The following is a 21,429-nucleotide window of genomic DNA, read 5'->3' on the forward strand; positions in this document are numbered from 1 at the left end:
GATATTGAAAAGTCAATTTAGAGTATTTTAGATGTGTGTGTGTGTGTATATATATATATATATATATATTCGGCATCTTTCCATAGAGTTCCAAAATAATCACAGGTATTGCAACCTCACATATATTTCAATCACTTTTCTATATATTTAAAAGAAAAATGTTTCTATGTGTTTGTATTATTACTAATACAACTTAATGTTGTGTATTATAATTTTAAAAAGTTAAAATTTCAGTTTGGAAAAATCTGGTATTTGAAAAACTAAATAGTCACTTAGCGTTAAGAAATGCTTACTTATAGCATAATCAATAAATATATTTAAAAAAAAGAAATGCTTACTTCATTTCTTTCAAGATTATCCTAGCTTAAGCAATAAAAGTCCACAATTATATACAAGAAGGACAGATATAAAATATATCTGAACAAGTTATTTTGAACAAGTATAAATTGATGTGACATTCACTTAAGAATTACACCAGAATCTCAGGGCTTTCATTTAAACTTTGTAAACTGCAGATAGCTAAAGGTAAATGTAAAATATTTTGTAATTACAAAATTATCTTAATTCTACCCTCATGAAATCAGTTAAGGAAAAATATTTGCCATGCTTATGAAAATTTCATTTAAAAGAAAAACTTTTCAAACAGATAGATTTGGGCAAAAAATTGATAATACATGATAATATTTAAAATCTAAATAGAGAGCTTTTATAAATTTTATTTAAAATAAATTTATAAAAGATAAAGGAGGTTAAGTACTTAAAAATTATAAAAATAGTCTGAATTTTGACTAAGTATTTTGAATTTTTATCTTCTGAGTCTGTTTTATTAGTAAGAGAAAATTAACCTAAAATATAAAAATCCTTCAATTCTTCAATATATATTAAAAATGTTCTTACAATTTCTCTAATTTCACAATTAAATTACAAAATTATAGAAATGTAAAACTGAAAATAACTCAGAAGTTGTATGAACTCACTTCCATACAAATGTTAACTTGTTGCTCAAATATTTTCTCTCATAAGTATGGCGGGCGACCTCTAAGCTGGTTCCCTGTGACTGCCCCTCTAGTATTCAAACCCTTAAATAATTCTCTCTCTTTGATTGTGAGTTGGATCTAATGACTCACTTCTAACAAACAGATATGGCAAAATTATGGAATGTCACCTCTAAAATTAGGTTAAAAAAGATTGTGCCTTCTACCTGTCTTTCCTCACTTTCTTGTTCATTTGAAAAACAGAATACGACAATACATCACACAACAAGACAGCATTTATTCCCATGGATTTCAAAATAGTCAAGGCTCTCTAGGGTCCTCACTACACACGGCACGTTTGAGTGCAAAAGAATCTTCAGAGCGTGCAGCCATTCAGGGAAACGACCACTCTCATTCCTCACCTGTCTTTCACACCGTTTCCCCATGAAGTTCTTCCAGGCACCTGTGTCAACTTGCATCATCTCCAGGGCAGTGACAACTTACCCATGGAGTTTGGCAATGAACAATTCTGATAAGCATGTAAAATATGCTTGGTACATCATTGCTTAGATTTCCAACACATTCCCGGGGGCAGAGCTGCAAGAAAGTAAATCCAGAATCATATTCTTAACTGTTCCAGAGTATGGAATATGAATTCAGACCCACTCTTAAGTCTTTAACGACAGTCTACCTTTGAGTACTGAGTACAATCATAGGTACTTTTAACACCCTTTATATCCCTTTTGAAAGAAATATTTTTGATACTGCAGACAGAAAAGATTTTTTCTATAGCCAGTAGAATATGTAAAATTCAGTGAGTGTTAGCATAATTGACTAGATATGTTAGTATTGATCATATCTTTTCATGTTTTTAATATTTTTAATCAATTTGATTTACTTTTTATCTCTTCATTAATCACTAGTTGTGCTTCTCAAAAATAAATGTGAGAGACACATATATATATATAATTATTCTGAAAATAAATGTACTTCTTTTCAGTCAAGACAATTTCCATGGGACATACATCAATTGAGGAATTAAAATTTTTCCAAATAATGTTCCATTCTGTGATTTCTTATTGGAGTATATCCTTTTCTACTCAGTATCTTTCAAACAATCAACAAATACCAGATGTGTTATTAAAGTAATATTTTGTACACCAAATATATATTTGCAACATATCAATGGTATCTGATTTCCAATAGAAGAAGTAGTTATTAAAATTCATTCATTTTAAAGTTCATATTAAAGTTCACTCATTTTTAGACCTACCAAGTCTATGCTCCATTCATAACCCAGCTACAGTCAGCTTTGTCATATGTTGAATTTTAAATATCACTGTGTACTATGGTCCATCCATTTCCTATTATTATGACTTACTGCAAATTGTATTTGCCTTGTTTCCTCCAATTGTATTAAAAGGAAACCTTTCCTAATCAATGCTTCTCTGTGGCACCCTTCATAATTTGGGCTTTTCAAACTATTTATTTCCATGAGTAAGTTCCTTTATGCTGGACTTCCATCATACTCAGCTATTCTCTTCACAACATATTTGACTCCATGGTTAGCAGCATACAAGACAGCCAGCCCATCCTAAGTAAGGGGTCACACCTTCTCCTAAAGTGTCACTCAGGAAAATTGCCTTATCATTTTATGGATATAAGTGCTCCACACACTTTTCCAAGTGTCACCAAATTTGGCTAGTTTCTTGCCAAAGTAATCCCTTTAAAACTTCTGTATAAGATAATAGGTACTTCTCAAATTTGTGGCATGCTCCCAAAAATGCTATTTTAGTTTGGCTCTAAACACCTAGTTAAAAATCAATGGTTCCTGAATCCTTTTGAGACCATTGGGGTTAGTGCTGACTTTACCACTACACTTGTCATTGCTGCTGTGGAGCATGAGTGTAATCTAGAAAAGTTGTATCTCACATACAGATGTTACTGTGTTATGAGAAAGTTATTAATTCACATATTATACTCCTAAAATCTACACAGTCTATGTGTATGATAAGAACAGCTAAATAGGGTTTCTTTGGAGCTCTAAAAGAGAATCTCAGTGAGTGTGGATCCTGCATCATCCTTATATTAGCCCCCCTCCTTGTCATCAACCTTGTCTCAAGTCCCACTCTCGAGTTCATCTCATTTCCACTTAGTATATGGATCAGTAGAACACAAGCTCTGGCATGCCAAGCAAGCCACAGCAATGCAACACCCCTCAAATTCTATCAACTGCTTCAGCAGTGTGTCAGCCTGGTCTGCAGTTATTTAACAATTCACAGATGATCAAACATTGTACACTTAAGATCTGCACAGTTCAAAAGTAGTATGTCCTTGAGATTATCACATAAGGAGTTGGCCAGCGACCACAGTCTACAAACCTTTAACTAAAAGAATGGCCCAAATGATCAAAATTCAGTAGGGTCACGAAAGAGTGCTGCATTACTTTTTTTTCTTCCAGATAACACAGGAAGAATTTTTTGGTAAAGTTGCTACCTCATTTCCAGTGCAATGGACATTTTTCAGAAGGCAATAGTGCTGGTGGCCTTCCCTAGGAAATCAAAACTTTCTTTGGTCATTCTCTTGACTTAAGATGCTCTTGAGGGAGCAAATATTATCAGGTTTTTTCTGTTGTTATCACTCACTTCCAAGTGCTTTTATACTAAGTTACCACTTCCCTTGTTTTTATTTATTCCCAGATTTACCCTGATTCTTTCTACCTGGATTAAGTGGAGGATTTCAGATAGAGTCTTCAATCCCAAAATTGGCAAAGACTGTTAACTGCATCAAAGTCTTTTCCTTCATTTGTTTACATTCTTTGATTTGTAATTAAAAAAATCCTTTATACCAAACATACTCAGACCAACTTAAGGCCTAGGCAATCAGAATTCTTTTGGAATAAGTGCTGCAAGGCTTAAAGTCTTAGAGATAATGTCATATGCCCATTGTCTCTCTCAGTAGGAGCCAACAAACTGAAACAAGCTCTTGGCTCCATGAGATGCTACAGTAGAACAGAAACAGAAATTTGTGAAGTGGAAATACCCATGCACAGTTAAACTTGATTAAAAGCTTCAAGAATACTAAGAATAGTAATGAGTACAGGAGGCTGCAAAACAGGGAGTAAAGGTGTGCCTTTCCTTGCAGTCAGTAAATGACTTCACATGGGCACTGGAGAAGCAAAAAGTTGCCTTGTCATCCTGGGTTGGTGGTAGACTTGCCTTTGCTCCAAAATCTGGGGATGTTCCTGGTGAGGGTGAAGCAGACTCTCTGTGTTAGGGGCTGGGTGAAGGAGTCTTGAGAAGCTGAAGCTCAGGAGTGATCACAGGCCCCAGTAAACTCAACCAAAAAGCTGGTGCCTATGGTGTTGAAAAGGCACTTGAGTTTTTAATGACATTCATGAGGTTAATATTCTCTCACTCCACCATCATGAACTGACTCCAGTATTCCAGGGGCAGTGAAAGCAAGCATTCTACCATCTTGGAGTGATGCTTGATGTCCTGTAACATTGTCATTGGATCTGGATTGGGCACAGCATGGTCAACTATTGTAGGGACAAAGACTTTAGCTAGATTGGCAATATCCATTTTAATGTTTGGGCTCTGAGCCACTCCTATAAGTGAATCATGAGGAAGGCTAAGATGTCTCTGTTGTCCTGGGCAGCTCACCAGCTATCTGGTACATGTCAACTATTCTGTTGTCCTCATCTGTGACTTCTGTGGCTTCCATAAAGATTTTGTTTAGCCAAAAGGTCAGGAGGGGTTGTTTAAGCTTTCAAAGGAAGTCTTTCAGGAGGCTACGCATAGCATGGATGTCATCCGCTTTGCTGAAGAGGGGTACAGTTTAAATTCCTCTTTCAGATCTTTACTGTCAGGTCAGATCCCGAGATCTGATACAAACCTGTCTTGGTCAACACTCTCCACTCACTCTCATTTGTTCAGTGGACAAAAACAGAGAGGATTACTGGGGAAGTCTGGGACACATAATATGCTAACGTTCCCTTTCCAATCTTAACACTTGTTCCTATCAGGGTAGAAATGCAGGGAAGGGGACAGTGGTCCTGGCAGTGTGGATGAGAGACCACACAACAGTCTCAATACTTCGTAAACAGCTTGCCAAGCCTTATCCGCTTTCCACATGGAATACAAGATTCAGGTTTTAGAACAGTCTTTGAGACAAAGTCACGCAGATGCATCTCTCCATTACTCTCTGGAGTACTGCAGCTGTCTGTCTCAGTTCATGGCTCCTGCTGCCTGCTGCTGAAGGTGGAGTCACTATTCCAAGGTTGTCAAGTACCTACTTTGTTTTAGCTTCTTGTCCATTATGGCACAGTTTCAATAGTGGATGCAATTTCAAAGGGTCTGCCATCATTGGGAAGAGTTACTGTAGTTTTTGCAAGTATGGACTCATACAGTGAATCCTGGTCTACTGTGGAACCAATGGAATGAGCTTTCTTGATAGGTTCTGAGAGACTATCAATAACCTGTTGGTTGTGGAGTGCCTCTTTTCTCTCCTCTTTAGTTTGAAAGTCTTTCCCAAAGAAGAATCCCAATCCAGCGATTCATCCATCTTGTCAAAGCTGATACCTGATAAAATAGAACTGGATTCATCAATGGTTAACAGTCTTTTTATGCTCAGCATAGCCGATGGATGGTTGGCCTCTGTTGAGAAAAGCCAGAGTTGATTTTTTCTCTTCGCTTAGTTGAATGCTTCCAGTATCGTACATGAGCATCTCTCGGATCATCTGAATCCGTCTTTTCAGCTTTTCACAGTCAGCCTCAGCTCACTGTCTCTGCTTCACTGCTACGTCCACTTGAATGCATGCACTCATGCTTCAGCTTAATATACAGAGCACCATGCTCAGTCCCTGCTTTTACCAAAAGATTCTTGGATTTCCCCAGCTCATGCTCTGTTCTCTACCACTTTTTACAGAAATCCTCAAAGTCCTTAGCATCATAGCATCTTTCTTGTCATGTAGCCCCCAGAACCCACTTAGCTGGGTCCACCAGGCCACACCCAGTTAGCCTTCCTCAAATATATTCTTAAACATTCCATTTTGGTCCCTTCAAAATTTTCTGTTAGGTTTTTTAGGACCATCCAACACATACTACCTCTTATTCATTTTTTGGAATTCTAGCAGTCCTTCCTAAGTTACAGATCTCCACATGAGGGTATTTTTAATGTTCCAGTTGTGTATGACCCAATGAACTAAGCACATAGGTAGACTATCACGACGGTGTAACAACTTGGAGAAATCCACATAGATCCCTTTAGAATAAGCTTCTAGTTCTTGTTCAAAAGCTACATGTACTATTGCAAGTAATTAAGACTACTGTACATATTTGCCCTTTCCTACTTTTTCCAAGAGTTTTTCCTCTACCAGCTGAATTCCTGAAAGTCACATTCTTCTGAGAGTTGCCATAAATGCATCATGCTGCTTGCATTATTTTCTCAAACAGAGAGTCATATGGTCATGCCATTCGCCCATGGGTATGGGAGGAAAAAGTCCTTAGGTTGTTTGATTGTCATGCAAATGAGTTACATGATGATTCTCCTGGGAAAATACCTACGGTGCGTAGTATGTACATTTGTGTATATATATGCATTTATATACAGTAGACACACACACACTATTTTTACTTGATAAATAAACTCTTGGGGGGCCTCCTCATTAGAGCCTCAATTGTCTCCATCACAGGTTCAGAGTTTATATTTTTGTCTGCTGATGCACTTTACCCAAATTTTTCTAACATTTTCCCATCCACAAATCTCTTGCAAGATACTTAAGAGAGCAAATTCATCATTATATCCTATATGTCTTCAGTGTTGCATGCTATTTCTACTAGATCCCAATACCAAATGAATAGTTTCTACTGAAAAGAGCATTGCATAGATGGCAGTGACATTTGGTTGCTTTTAGGTCTTTAATCCTATTAACCTGTAACTACCTTGTAATGAAAGCATGGTCTGACTTCTCTTACCAAGTCCAATGAGCATAGAGCTGAGTTAGTCAAATGTCTAATATCATATGTCCATTTGGATATTATGGTCCCAGTGGTCCAGGACAAGTCCTGTGCTACAGCACTTATTCATATCCCACATTAAGAGCTTGGTTTGGGTGTCCATTTGAATTGTCTTTTGCCTAGTCACTTAGTTCTTCTTTCACTCTGCCTGTTTTAAATAGGCAATAATGATTCTAAAAAGTTAGGAAGGTGCATAATACAGAATGAAATATATCCACTAAATGCTGACTTCTTCATATTCAAGTTTTTCAGAAATTTTAATTTAGTTCTAGTTTTGGAAAGATCTCTGAGGCACCAGTCAAATGACTCCCAAAATTTCATGAAGTAAGCCAATTTTGAATTTTCAAAATTTATCATCCATTCTCATAACACTTACAGGTAACGTTTGTTGTCAGTCTTTTTTTTTGTTCCTTTTCCCATTCTGCTATTAATATAATGTCCACAAGACAAATATTCAGCTTGTTCTTCACTGATATTATGCCCACAAAAGTATTAGTACTTGGTAGAACTTTAATACCTTAGATAATGTGGTAAACATATATTGAATTTCAACCCACATAAAGGCAAACAGGAGTTTGATTTTCTTCTGCTGTAAGTATGGAAACAAAGTTCTAGTCCAATCAATTGCATTACACCAATCTCCATTAGCCTCTTGCATCTTTTGGATAATTTATATCAGACACTGCATTATTCATTCCTTGTTAATTTACCATCAATCTCAATGACCCTCTTACCTTTCTCATTAGTCAAACTCGAATTGTTATGGGGTGCGTTGATATTATTACTCCACTTTTATCATTTTTTTAAGTCAGAGCAGAAACTTTCTACTGTCCCTTAAAAATTCTGTTGCCTAATACTCACTGCAAAACAGACCCAGGAAGTTTCACTTTGATTATCTAGTTTATTCTGAATGAGGACAGACTTGGCTGAAACTTGACCTAAAGAAGGTAACAGTAATGTTTGCCATTTATGTCACATTCATTGTAAACATGGATTTAGGTAAATACATTTTAGCTTCTGATATTTTGATCGGAAATTTTATTTCATTCATGAATAATTTCATTAACTGAGTGTCTTACGAGAAGCATCTCATAAATCCCCAGTCCCACTGAAGTCCCTGCAATGCCTTTTCATTCTCACAGGCAGGAATGCTGGGGTATTACAGGCCTGGGGTATGACAGGGTGTCCAGCAAATCCAAGAAAAACTCACAGTCTTACAGATAATGGAGGAAGACGCATTGACAAGCCCCTAGTCTAAACCATACTGCATAGATGACATAAATGTTGCACCATGTTTTACCTCTCCTATTTAGTTCTTTCATTCTATCTACTTTAAATTCATCTCAGTGAGGATAAATCAAATGTGACAAGATTCTTTGAAGGAGATGACTTGTAAAATAGATGGTTTCTGGTAACGAGTCTATTTTTTTCTATTTTAATGTCCTCCCCTTTTAAAATATATAGTACAATGACTCTACCTGACTTAATCTTTTTTTCAGCCATTACCCTTAAGCTCAGTTTCCTTTTTTTGCATTTTCTTTAATTGCTCGAATATTTTACATACTTGCAAACTCCATGGAAGGTAACTGAGGAAGTTAATCCACTATTATATTATAATTCTCTTTTGTCTTTTGAACAGGAAAGATTGGCATTTTTCTGAATTATTATACATAGCATTATTTGGGGGATAAGCATGTAACTAGGGTCCATTCTGTTTTAATTACCACAGAAGAAATTAAGGGGGTTGCCACTCTTAGTATCTTGTTGTTCAACAGGCATGTTTTATTTTAACATGGAATAGGAAACAAGACAATTCTCATTTTTTTGTGAACACTCACTTGACTCTAGCTTTTACTACCTTGGGGAGGAGAGAACTGCTGTATTTTGTCATTAATGGGTTGAATGACAAAATCACAATTGATTTTAGGTATATAATCGGCCCAAATAGACCTCTTTATTCTGTAATATCTAAGCATCAAACTATTAGATGTTAATTTTCAAAAGAGTATTAAAACATTAATATGAATCATATTTTTAAAATGCTGATCTTAATTTATTTTCTGTTAAATATCAAGTTACTGGTTTCATTGTTGCCAATGCAGTCAGCTATAGTCACTTTATTTTTTGTGGGGGAGTCATTTTCACTATTTGACTCTTTTATTCCCCTATTTAACTATAGTAAAATTTACATCTTAGAACTTCCACGGCAAAATTTTCACCATCTCAGACCACAAACGAACGGATTGGCCACCAGTGGTTAAAGTCTTATCAGTTCTTTTCTTTCCCCCCATCCTGTCTCTTACCTTATTAATCTTTTGTTATATCGAGTAGAAATCTTTGTGTCAATTCCACTTCTTCCCCCAGTCTGCCTATGGCACCATCATGGATTCAACATCAGGTGATAATAAATTAGAATTCAGGAAGATTCACAAGAAATGTTGTGTCCCTCAACTTACGTTACTTCCATTGAATGACACATAAAGGTGATGCAATACACTGACCTGGAGTTGCTTTGGGCTGTGAGGCTCCGTCTCAAGCAGAGCTTGCAAGTCTCCTCTCTGGATGGGTACACTTCACTATAAAAGATAAAGTTGAAGACAGCTCTGTCCATTTTAATTCATTTAACCAATCTCTGGCATTTCTCTCCAATTATACACTCTGTATATCATATCAATGAGTTACTGTTCAGGCACATTCCTCTCATTGCAGCCACGATCTACCAGTCAGAGTATCATAATGAAGAATTCTGACAGCTACATACAGTTGCCCATCTGGGTAGAATAAAACATTTATTTCTGGAGGCAAAGTCTTGGATCGTGCTTTCAGGAGTTTCTGAATCTATGCTAATAGTTTAGAGCAGCTATTATCTTTTTATCTTCAGATGTATATGCATATGTCATCATTATAGTTATCATCCTTTAGATATATCTTGTCAAAGATATGTTGCAATTGGGAATTCAGAAATAGACTCTATACTCAAGGTGTATCTGATTAACAAAATCATAGAAGGCTTCATGAAATTTTCAGGAAGAATTTTCTGCATTACAAGCCACCTCAAAACTTAGTAGCTCTAAATGACCACCATTTGATTGTTCATATTTCTAGCAGTTCCCAGTTTGGTAAGCTGGGCTCAGCTGGGTAGATCTTCTATTGATCTTGCGCATAGTACTATGCAGTTACAGTTACCTGGGGCTGGATGGTCCTAGATGACTTCACTTAGTGTCCCGGGCTCGTTTGCTGGATGGCTGCCTGTTCTTTGTCCATGTGATGTCTCTCTTTGCATGATTTCTCATCTTCAAGGATAAACTGTGCTTACTTGCACAGTAAGTGTCTTAGCATTTCAAGAAGGTACATTTTATTGGTCAAAGCAAGCCTCTGGACTGTACAAGATTTCACAGGAAAGGCTATAGATCTCACCTTTTGGGGGAAGAGCAGACAAAAAGTGAACATTTTAATCTACCACAATCCACTCAATTGGCACATTGTATTCCTAGTAAAGAAAAATGACATTATACACGGAAAGATTGTATAGTAGTGGTTAAAAGCGAAGATGCTGGAGCCTGGTAATTAATGAGGGATACGGCAGTAAGAGCCATGTGCATTAGGTTGAACACTTCGGAACCCATCTGCCTAAGTTCGATTCTTGGTTTCTTCATCTAATATTTGTGTACCTTGATTAGGTTCCTTTTAAACATTATGACTTGGGGTTTTTCCTCTGCAAAATAAGAATAATAATTATTATTATAATATCACAAGTGTCATAGAATTGCTGTTAGTACTGAATGAGCTAATTATAATATATGAAATGTTTGGTCTAGCTCCTGAATCATTTTAAGAGCTGAAAAAATGTTATGAATCTTTTGTTAATTTACATTTTACATAGCTCATCACATAGTTATTTCTTTAAAAACATTTATGAATGATTATTTAGCTTGTGGTCAACTATTACTTACAGCATTTTCCCACATATGTTACAGTTAATTCCAGATTGCCTTTTTTCCCAAAATATTATTTGAAAATTAACTTAGTACAATTTTCCTCTAACAAATTACTGGTTTTATACTCATCTTAGTTTATAAGTATGTTTTTGATTTCTATAATAATTATTATGCTATTAAAAATTCCTTTAATAACTCTTCCATTATTGACATGGTGATATCCTTAACTTGATAAAAATGCACAGTTTTTGTCCAAAGAAAGCAAAACACAATTAAGAACTTCTCTTTATACTTTTTTCTGCCATCTGTTAGATTAAAAATTAATCTTTTTTTCTGTTTTCATTTTTACTGTGCTGGCAATCTATAATGTTTTATGTATATTCTTATAGTAATTTTCCTTACATTTTTAACATGCTCATTTAATTTTTTTAATATTTTCCCAACCCATCCACATTAAAGAGGTTAGCATGTTATCAAATTTTTCGAACTACCCCCCCCACAATCGGCTGGGTTTTTTTGTAAAATTCTATTTCTACTTTATTTTAAAACAAACAAAAATGGCTTTTTAATTTATAAACTGCCCATACTTAATCTGATATATTGACATGTTTTATTTATGCTTTTGCTCACCATTAGTTTTTGCTCCTTACTTTTTAAAATATTCATTTGTTTATTATCCAGTATATCACTGTAAATTTTGAGAAAATGTCTGGAATAATAACCTCTATCAGTGAAAACTTTTTTCCTCAGTAAAATATTAGTTCAGCTGGATATGGGGTAAAGCCTGGGATTTGTTTTCTTTCACTACAGTGACATTGTATCTATTTTTCCTTATAAAAACCTCTACATCAGATTATAGATTTTTAAATTCTAATAGTTTTTAATATTTTGCCATTTTCCTTGAAATTTTATCTTATAACTTACTTTTTCCAGCTATTATTTTTTGCCCTTACATTTGTGTCATTCAGCAGTGGAATTTATTTTATACTAATGTATATTTTTTGTCAATTAGAGAAAATTTGAATCATTGCTTATGTGAATTTGAATTCTCTCCCAATTATTTCACTTTATTTTATGGAAACTTCCACTAAATATAATTCAGAATTACTCAAACTATCTTTTATGTTTTTTATTTCACAATGTCTTGGATGACTATTTCAATTCTTTTTTGTTTCTTTGTTTGATATTTTTCAGCTTTATTGAGATATACTTGACAAATAAAGTGTAGGTATATACATACCTATAGGTATAATTAACAAATATAATTATAAGGTATAATTGATAAATAGTGTAAGATATTTAAAGTGTATAATGTAATGATTTGATATACATATACATTGTGAAATGATTCCCCCATCAAGTTAATTAACACATCTATTACCTCAATTATACAATAGCATTATCAACTATAGTCACCATGTTATATATTGATTCAGTCTTTCCTTTTTCCCAGACTACCATTTACATTTTTCTTTTAATTTTAATAATTGCATTTCCCTACTTTCATAGTTTTTATTTTGTTCCTTTTTCTTATCTTCTGATCTTGTTTTATGGATGTTATTTTATTCATAGTCACTCTGAGCATTAAAAATACACACACTTTAATATTTTCTTAGCACTCTGTTATTTTCAAGTCATCTGTCTGTTCCAGATTTATGTGCTTTTCTCCATGGCTTTGAGTTCCTTTTTGTACACTGTAATTTTGTTCTCAGGGCTCACATTTCATATGAGTTTTTCTTTTCCTCACTTACTCATTTTTTCCAAAATGTTTATAGTTGTCTCACATGCCAGCTCCTTCATACGGATCACAACTCAGAGGCCAAACTGCTTGAGGATACTCTCAAGGGGACTGCATAGTAATCTTCGTAGTGCAGACACACACAAGCTTTGGGCCATAAAATTACTTCTATTTTCTTCTCTTTCTAAAAGCAAATCATGAATTATGGACCAAAGTCTGAGGACAGACTTACTTTCCTTTTGCTTTCCTTTACTGTGGGCAAACAGAGTAACAGTCCCAGACTTCGCCAACAGTGCATTAACCTCTGGTCTTCAGTGGGTGTGAGACCTGTTTCATCCTGATTTTTTGCCAGGATTGAAGTTCCAGGCTCCATTATCTTCTTGTTCTACCTGGGTAGATGCCTTCAGCCCCCACTCATGAAAGTGAATTTTTCTCTGATCTTTTGGGTTGGCCTAAAAGTCTGTATGGTTTTTTTCCATAAAATAAAAGACACATTTTCCATTCTCACCAATATATGTATTGATTTGGATATTTTGAGTATGTCGGCTATCTCCTGCATGGTATTATTCTCAAATAATGTCTCAGTGTTATTGCTATCAACTTCAACTGTTCTACGCGAACACGGAGCATCGTCCAGCAAGAAATCTCCAGCATGAAACCTCACAAACCACTTTGACACCTTCGATCTGTCACAACACCTTCCCCATACACTGCACAAATCATTTTCGTGTGTGTTTCAGTTGTATTTTTACCTTTCTTGAAATCATAAAGCACAATATACTAAAAATGTTGCTTATTTTCTTCCATTTTCAATATTAAAATGGTCACAAAAATTTCACCAATTTTGACATTTTTTTTCGAAATGCACACTGATATGACAATACAATCTAACAAAATTGTTTCAAATGAAGTTAAAGACAACTAGGTGCTACAAGAGCCATCTTATGGGAGAAAAAAAAAAATGGCCAACCCAGTACAAATGCAGTTCTATGGGATGGAGAAGACTATGGAGACCTGAATGTCACATGCTGAAGATAGCAGAGGCTCCACCAAGTAGCGGGGTGCACAGAAGGACTCTGTGGAGAAGAGCTACTCTGGACCTATTTTTCTGCTCACTATTTTTACCTGGGCAAGAGTAAGATCACTCTTGTGTTGAAATTCGACATGTTTAAGACTTATTGTTACCGGAAGTGGTAGTCACCCTGACGGGTGGACTGTCTGATCTGAGTGTTTTATGTCTTCTGGCAAATGCACCCTTTTATTAACTGCTGATCTTTCTGCTGCACTTTTTATAATGATAAAAGGGGACTGTGCTCTTTAATATTTCTTTTTGTCTCAATAGTCTTGTCTTTGTTGGAGCCTACCCAAACACCAAATCCATCAGTGTGTGAAAACATAAAAATTAATTCAAAATTAGATCAGTGTTAACTTTGTTGTCCAAATGGTGTAAGTTTGGCTTTGCATATATAACAACCAGAAAATCTCTTTCTGACATAAGGGTTATGAAAGATTCCTTGCTATCTTTATTATCTACCTAAAGGTCACAAATCCTTATAATTCCCTTCTAAAACCCTGCATTTCTAAATTAGAAACCATAGACCCTAGATGGGGAGTCTATTACTGAATTATTAGTACATAAAAATTGTAGATCTGGTGAAAACAGACTACTGTTCCATTACCATAGAAGAAAGTGAGCCAGAACTGACTCAGTTGGATGGTAATAAAATGGGGAGGTCTTGTAATGATGCTAAAATATTATATTTAATCTTTACAGAATACCTAGTTAGCATTGCATTTAATCTAGAAAAGAAATTAACTTCCTTCCAAAAAGAGTATAATAACTGATATGACCCCATGCACACCTTTAGGGGAAGGTAAGTACTTTTTTGTTTGTACCTGGATTGTCATATTCCATGGGGCCTAAGTACGATGTTGATTTTTTAAGAGATTTTTTAAAATTTATTTTATCTTTGTAAAGATTTTAGTTATTTTTTTAGAGAGGGGAAGGAAGGGAGAAAGAGAGGGACAAACATCAATGTGTGATTGCCTCTTATGTACCCCCCTGGCCTGAAACCCAGGCATATGCCCTAGAATGGGAATCGAACTGACGACACTTTGGTTCACAGGCCAGGACTCAACAGGACTCAATCCACTGAGTCACACCAGCCAGGGCTATTGTAGATGTAGTGTGGATGTTTACACACAGATAGAGAGATTAATGTAACTACTGAGTTACCATAAGATGGAGAGTCTAACAGTCTCTATTGGTTCTCACCTCCACATGCACATATCTCTATTATTTACCATACTATTAACACAAAGTTGAGGTGTGTGTGTGGGTGTGAATGTATGCACTTACATGTGCACTTAATACTGGAGAATTCAAAGTTAAAAATACATAGTCATAGCTTTAATACAATAATACTTAAAATAGCATTTAACACTTCTTTGGGGCTCCTAGAAATGTTTTAATAACAAACAAATATTTAACCTGAATTACAAAGGATTATAGGAGGTTTTCCAGGTAAGCAAGAGAAAATAGAACAAAGATTCATCTCAGAAAATTGAAAGGACAAAATAGAGAGAAATATTAGGCATAATCTCTATGCTCATTGTACTAAGGCTTTGCACTACTGCATGACCCGTAAAACTTTATTTGCACCCATGACAAAGAATGGAGTCTATCTTTTTTTTTTTTGCCTCCAGTTCATTTACTGATGAGCACATAGTTCCTAAATTTCAGCATTAAAATATCCACATCACACAGATACCCTTGACATCATTTTATTGGTGAAACATGAACTAAGATGACTTTGATATGAAATAATATAACTCTCTAATAATCTTTATCTCTTTTCTGATTCCAGATTTTAGAGTTCATTGCTTCCATGCACCAGAAAATCAAAATAGTGTATTGCTGATGAATTGTATTTCACATACACTCTAATATGACTTTAAGGAGCAACCCCCTGCTGATTTTGGGCAGGCATCCAATAGAACATTTACAGTCTTAGGAGCTTTCAATATTATCAGGTAATTAGGCATTCAGAAGACTCTTGTTCTAAATGACAGGCTTAGAAAGATTTAATTTCTGAAGTTTTCTAAAGTTGTAGAGACCTTTCCAATTTTTTAATTGCATGGCCATGCATTTGTGATGTTTTCTGCAACATGATATGCACCTTGTAATTCTTGTTCTAAACTATCCCTAAATAGTTATCAGTGATAAGAATTACAGTGGAGTGACAGTTACTTTCTTTTACTCTTAAAGTCCCCATGAAAGGAGGCAGTTCCATGTAGTATAGACTATTTAGAAATTACTTAGCGGGAGACTTCTCAATCAAATAATTGAAAATTGTACACTATCGCTAACTGCTATGCTTAAAAATCTACCAATGAAATGCTGCATTCAGTTCACTGACACACAAATGGCAATGGTGGTGGGGGGGAAATACGAAGTAGCTGACTTCTACATTTCTCTAAGAAAAGGAAAGTCGGGTAAATGTAAACAAGAGGTACAATTTAGAGAGTGGCCTTTATTACTTCTGTTTTGCAGTCATAATCTTCTGCAAACATATGGATGAAAACACCAATAGGAAGGGACTCTTCAGGTCAATTGTCAAATGCTTGTCAAGTACAAACGAGCAGAGGATATTTTCCCAAGGTCTAACTGGCTGATGGTGTCCATACGCAAATCTATTAAAGACTACTTCAGTCATCACTTCCTCAAACCAGGTTCACGAGGGCAAAGTCAGTTTGTTGAAAAAAATATTATTGCATCTGTCCTTTCAAGTCAGTGAAAAACATTACCTTTCCACTCATCGAGAAATTAATCGTCTTCAATGTGCACAGAGGACACTAACTCTAATAGTTACAGCTGATGTGTAAACAATCTATGCTGCCGTTGAAAAATGTTCTTATTTTGGATGTGTCAAGGTGAAAATAACGTGCTTAATCTAAACATATAGGAAGGCATCAGTCTGTTTTCATTTTAAAGTAGAGTTATCAAGTGGAAGACCTTCTCTATAACAAAACTGTTAAAACAAATTCTATTCCTGAACTTTAACTTGATTAATTCTGCTCTTAGCAATTGCATTGTTCATGATCCTTGGTTATTCAGTGAAGAATGAATGAGTACAGTGTTTTCATAAGTGAATTTCAGATTGATATTAAATTTCACTACATATTGGTGGTATTTGGAGATTGTATGCTCAACATGCATTATGTTGTTATATTTGGCATGACTAAAAACAAGGTAATATGAATATTCTGATGTTTATGTAACTCAAAATATTTAAATAAATAATTATATCATGGATGATCAGAAAAATCCTAATTTTAAAAAACGATGAATGATTCTAATCTACCAATACTGTAGATTAGTAATTATAATTAACAATAGCAAGGAAAATAACCTTAGTAAGTAAATAAATAATCTAATTGTTTTAAGTGATCGGTAACTTTAATTAAAACAAATAATCACCTCATAAACCTAGTCATACTATAGTTTGCTACGTAATCTTGATTTATAGTAACAGGAAGAAAATATAAATATAAGTAATCTCAAGGTATAATTGTGACATTTATGCTAACTGCATTAATGAAAATTAATATTAATAATATTTTATGTCATTTTCTAGTTTAGTAAATATAATATTTATCCACCTTAATAAATTACTATGTATGCAGGAAAACTAAGTGTTGTAGCACAGAGGCCTAAGGTAATTATATCGACATGATTATTTTCAACTTCAGAGCAATGATGTCGACAGATTAGAGGACTAAATTCTTATAATAGAGTGTAATAGTCAGTGATAAGAATTACAACGGAGTGACAGTTACTTTCATTTACCACTGTGGTCCCCATGAAAGGAGACAGTTGCATGTAGTAGTGACTATTTTGGAATTATTTAATGGGAGACTTCTCAATCAAATAATTAACTCACTGTTATGCTTAAAAATCTACCAGTAAAATGCTGCATCTGGTTCGACTTAATCAACTAAGGTAAAATGACACCCTATCTATGGAAGAAAGACAAGAAACTTAAAGCAGTATTCTTAGGAAAGTTAAATTACTTTCTGGATGAGTTTGTGTTTATATTTTTCAGCATATTACTGCACTTATGGAAAACAAAACTTGTTTTCAATAATGGGGACAGAAGTCTGGGATGACTAGTTATATTTACACCACATTTGCTTCAAATTATGGATCTTTGAAAAGATAGACTTGTAAACAATAAATTGATTTTTATGTTTTTGGCATCCTTTAGTAAATTGTGTCCTCTTTTGATATGTGATTTTGTTAATTAAATTCTTTAGTTTTAAATAAATAGTTTTTTTAAAGGAGAAGAAAATGAACACATGCTTGAATTAAACATCAACATTGTCTGTTTCTGTTATTCCTTAATTTTGTCACAACTGGTCTCCTCCTAGTACAGCAAGATAACACAATAACATATTCTGAACTTATTACAATATACACATAAATGAAGGAGCTTAGTTTAGAGGTATTCCTTAAGTGGCTATTAAGATATTCAGAGGAAAAAATCACCTTATAGTAGACATGATAGATAGATAAATAGAGAGATGATAGATATGGATAGGGATAGATAAATATATCCAAAATGACAATTTGCTGTAGCTTAAATTATTTCAATATATTCTGCTACATATATATTTACATTTACTTGAGGGAGAATTTTAGGTTGAGAGGAGAGATGAGGCTAAATAAGAATAAGAGCAAAAATTGAAAAGCACGAAGCCCCTGATCGTCCGTTTTTGAAATGGGAACGCAGTGAGCGTGGTTGCCAGGCCAAGGTGCTCTGCCTACTTGTACCAGGGGCAGAATTACACTCCGTAATCCTGTACAAAGAAAATGTTATGTGCATAAGTTATTTTTCCCATTAGTCATGCCAAGTAATAAATATTAGGAAAGGTTAGGGAATATTTTTAAACTGTTTATTCTACACTTTGTTTCTCTGCCTTTGGGAGGGAGGTCCCAGGGTGGGTGAGAGGTAACAGTAAATGCCTCCCAGACTTTGGCTAATTATGAGATAACTGCAGAGCTGACTACATCATCTCCATAAACCCTGGGCATTTCCTGGTCCTCTGTTTTCAAGTCAATAAATATGGTTCACCCTGCTTATAAATATACTTAACTATCAGTTGTGTAGTAGTGAGAGCTCACAAGAAATCTCAGACAGTGCTTTTGCTGGGTTAAGTGACAGTGGTTTCAAATGAGCACCTTGAAGCACCTTCGTTCCACTTCATAGTTTGTGTTTGATTCATAAGTACTTGACTTGCATGCTTTCTATGTTGTCAGCATTCTCTTCCTTTGGGAGATAAATTGACATCTTGCTTAGAAATGACCAAATAGAGTGTCATCTGTTACAGTGAAGGGCTACTTCAAGGACAACTTTTATTGAGTGTGGGTTGGAATTTTCATTGTAGTAGCAAAATTGAAAAGCATTATTAGTAGGCCCAAGGAATTGCATTTTTCTCTCTAAAATTATTGTTCTCCTTTCTTATAGGCTCTACCTTCAAAAATCATTGTGAATTATATGTAACACGATTTTTTGTATATTAAATTGGCAGAAAATTATTGTAAAGCAAAGTAGAAGAAAGATTATATAAACAGACACTCCCAGAATCAAACAACTAATATTTTCTCTATCAAGTAATGATATTTAGGACACTTAAAATGAAGCTCTGTACAAAATTAAGAGGACTTGATCAAATTTTTTTAAATGTACTTGTTATCTCATTGATATTCATGCTTACATTTGATGTTCTTTGAGGGACCGACTCTATAGTGCATTATCATTTTACAAAACACAAATTTTTAGATAAGCAAACACATTAAAAAGATGCACACTAACAATACTAATCTAATAAACACTATCTTAGGGTTAAGTTTTGTTCAAACTTGGTTAAGCATTTTAAATAAATGCTGTCATAACACCTTTTTATACCACATATGAAGAATTCTATATGTAACTTCACTTAATCAAAAAATACATATTTGAAGGAGAATGATATTATCCCTACTCAAGTTCTTTAATAAGAATATGTAAACTACCTTAAAATAAATAAACAAGAACAGAGGTTTTTAAATCATGTCCCAGATTCTGCTTCTTCAAGGCTTGTTCTGTAGGATCTTGGGTTAGACGTTCTGGCCTAGGTATTATTTGTTATATCACTGTCATGATACTGCACTGAACCCAGTCCCAGGAACCATCCTATATAAAGAGTAAAAGAAAATAAATAAACAGAATGTAAAATAAATACAAATATGTTTGATGAGATCACTGGGCATCTTTTATAATTCAATCCTGTTTAATGTGATCCAAAGCCATAATATGATCCAAGGATATTCAGATTTACTTACAAACTGCACAGTTGTGTGAGCTAACATGTACTTTTTTGTAAGAACTTTACTCATTTTCTTTTGCTAAGAATTACTTGTTTGTTGGTATATCTTTTGTTTTACAAGGCCCATCAAGAAAGTATCCAGCCATACAATATGAAAAATAGAGACATTTATTGAAGATAAAAGATACAAGAAACATTATACATAGGACAGTGACAGTCCCCTTCAAAGTAGGTACCTTGGTACCTCACACAGCTCTCCTTGGAGGGGCGTACTTGGTGGACAACACCTTTCCAATAACAAGCGCAGTTAACATGGTCTTTATCTTGCTGCGACTTTGTCACACCGTCTTTGGGCGTGGAGAACCAGCCAGGCAACTTCCATTGGGACAACTAGGCCTTAGTTTCCAGGTCAGAGCCCTAAAGCCATGATTCATCCCCAGTCATGACCTTCTGGAGGAAGTGTGGCTCATTGGTAGCAGTTTAAATCAAGCATTAGCAACTGCAGCACGATATTCCTTCTGCTCTGGTAGGAGAACCTGCAGAATGAAGTTTTCCATGACTTGTTTCATGCCAAGATCTTGCATCAAAATCTTGGACATAGTAGTTTTTGGAATCCCAAGATCAGCTTCTAGTTCTCACACTGTCAGTTGCTGATCTTTTGTTGATTGCAGGCTGTACATATTAAACATTCTCAGGGGTTCTGCTTATTGCAGGCCTTCCAGAACATGGATCGCTTTCAACAGATTCTCAACCATCTTTGAAGTGTTTGTGCCACCCTTTTATTTGCACTGCACTTATTGCATCATTTCTGAAAGCCTTCTGAATCACCTGAATGGTTTCCATGGAGGAATATTCAAGCTTAATGCAAAATTTGATGCAGATTCGTTGTTCCACTTGCTCAGTTTTTTTTAATGAGATGGACACAGAGTACACGTCAAGGGCATCTACCACCCCACTGACAAGTACAGTGACGTTGTCATTGTTCATGCGTACACATTTCAGTCCGCTCTTCTTGGCTGCCAGGTTACATCGACGTTGCACAAACCATTCTCATTACATTAACAACGGCTGGACTTTTTCTGGACAGATCTTATACATTGCATGAGTGTTTTTACATTGAATATATCAGAAAGAAAGTAATTTTAATTGAAGGAAAATTATGTGCTTCGTGCTAAGGAGGTAAGAAAAAAATGGAAAAGACATTATTTTTGTTTGCAGGCAGGTTTATTTTGTTATTTTAATGGGAGAATTCAGAACAATTGAAGGATAGAGAATGCAAATGATTTAAACTAAAGTTTGAGAACTTTTTTGAAAAAGTTTTCAGAACTTTTAGTTTTAAAGTTGAGAATTATGTCCTAAATATGATGGGGGATTTTTTTTAGGCCAAACTA

At 34.9% G+C, this 21,429-nt stretch overlaps 1 pseudogene; it reads right to left on the reverse strand.

Moving 5' to 3' along the window:
* Positions 1 to 4,118: 4,118 nt before the first annotated feature.
* LOC112310388 (rac GTPase-activating protein 1 pseudogene) lies at positions 4,119 to 21,025 on the reverse strand (annotated as a pseudogene).
* Between the last annotated feature and the right edge of the window lie 404 nt (positions 21,026 to 21,429).

Source organism: Desmodus rotundus, chromosome 13 (assembly GCF_022682495.2).
Source record: "Desmodus rotundus isolate HL8 chromosome 13, HLdesRot8A.1, whole genome shotgun sequence".
Lineage (NCBI taxonomy): Eukaryota > Metazoa > Chordata > Mammalia > Chiroptera > Phyllostomidae > Desmodus > Desmodus rotundus.